Source organism: Amphimedon queenslandica, unplaced genomic scaffold (genome assembly GCF_000090795.2).
Source record: "Amphimedon queenslandica unplaced genomic scaffold, v1.1 AMPQUscaffold_13080, whole genome shotgun sequence".
Taxonomy (NCBI): domain Eukaryota; kingdom Metazoa; phylum Porifera; class Demospongiae; order Haplosclerida; family Niphatidae; genus Amphimedon; species Amphimedon queenslandica.
This window is the reverse complement of record NW_003546684.1, coordinates 177-1,877: the sequence shown is the minus strand read 5'-3', so window position 1 is coordinate 1,877 and position 1,701 is coordinate 177. Positions and strand designations below refer to the sequence as shown.

At 33.3% G+C, this 1,701-nt stretch overlaps 1 long non-coding RNA gene across 3 annotated transcripts; it reads right to left on the bottom strand.

Annotated features, from left to right (window-relative positions):
- Positions 1 to 6: 6 nt before the first annotated feature.
- On the bottom strand, positions 7 to 1,042 carry LOC109585342 (uncharacterized). Of its 3 annotated transcripts, none has more exons than XR_002186439.1 (4): positions 725 to 1,042; positions 590 to 683; positions 414 to 470; positions 7 to 354 (listed from the first exon to the last, which is right to left on the bottom strand). It is a non-coding gene; the product is annotated as an uncharacterized LOC109585342 (long non-coding RNA). The 3 variants fall into 3 exon arrangements; XR_002186440.1 differs by having other exon boundaries at positions 590 to 665; XR_002186438.1 differs by having other exon boundaries at positions 590 to 1,042.
- Between the last annotated feature and the right edge of the window lie 659 nt (positions 1,043 to 1,701).

The following is a 1,701-nucleotide window of genomic DNA, read 5'->3' as shown; positions in this document are numbered from 1 at the left end:
GATAGAGAAACAAAAAGAGGAAAGAGAGAAAGGTGTACAGCACTGAATTGTTATTACAAAGGTAATAGTAATGGCAATGGTAACTGTATTGCCATCTGTGCTCAGAAGGCAATGTCATTGTTAATGGGTTTATCTGAGACATAATGAAGAATACATGTATAGTCAGTGACATAGGCCTGTGACAATTACCATTACAGTTACTCGGTAATCAATTGACTCAAATACATGTACATGTACACAACATACCACTTACCATTGCATTAGTGCATATTAATCTCAACACATCCTTTTCTCTAAGTAATAAGTTAATGTCCATGGAACAAACTGTTTATTGATTATGAGTAGTTAACGGCACTAAAAGAGAGATAAAAGAGATGGTAATTTTAAGTAATTTTGATGTTTAAACATTGTACTTGTTCAAATTGGACATGCTCTGAATATTCTTAGCATTTTGTCTTAATTCCATTCTCCTGTACAATAAATGATACATCAACTATTACTGACCAAAGGACACTCACTATCTCTCATTTACTGTACATGTGTACATGCACTGAATAAAACATGCACTGTATTGTGAATTGTGTCTTACCATCATGTTGTTAGGATAGTTCTACTCCCACATCTTTTGCCGGAAATGGAATCTTGATTCTTGACACGCAATGCGTCTGTGATTCAAAAATGTACTATAATAATAAATAATATAAAAAACATGACATTGACGTACATGTGTTAACACAAGCTTATAGTATCAGTAAGGAACTGTATTTATACACAAGAAGACAAAGAACGTAAGAGATAGGAGAATCCTATATAGGAAGAAAAGAGAAAGAGCAAAAGTTAGATGTACATGTACATATACTAGGAGGAGAGAAGGCAAAAGAGAGGAAGAAATGTCAATACGAGACAAATTAAGATATACAAGAATAGGGGTCAAGGAACACAACAATGAGAATAGAGAAATGCAGTACCAATAAGGATGGGCAATATATCAGTACCTTAAGGTTACTTTTAAATGCGGGTACTATTAATTGCGAATTTTGCGTTTGGGTTAAAAATTGCAATTATTAATACGCGCAATTATTAATAATGACATCATGATGCCATATAGCTATTAGTAATAATTACTTAATCGCAATTTTTAATACCAGCAAAATCTACCTTGGGCTAAAATCGCAAAATTTAGTACCCGCAATTAAAAGTCACTCTAAGGTATTTAGTAACTATCATGATAATATTGTAGCTAACAGAATATAATCATTTCTTACTATACATGTGAGTGGTACATGTAATCAAATATCGTAACCCTTAGCACAAGTGTGATGTAAAAGGTACCACTACTAATCCAGACTGAGTTACATGTACTGTGTTGGATTTTCTAGGCTAGGAACCATTACAAAGGATCATTGTTATTGTAACAGCTTTGATGAACACAATTATTAGTAATTATTGTGATATCAAAATGAGATATTGTGCTGGTAAAACAACATTCAATATTTCCACCCTTAAGTACTTATTAACAACACACGTACATGTCAAGATTGCGTATTATTCAGTATACTATTACAAGATGCATAAACAGCTATAAGGATTATTATAATACCACATTGCAAGTTAGCTTAGACTGCATGATTGATGGCTGCTTGTAAATCTTATGCACACAGACACAAACCATATGGTGCACAGACACAACACCCTGGGGCA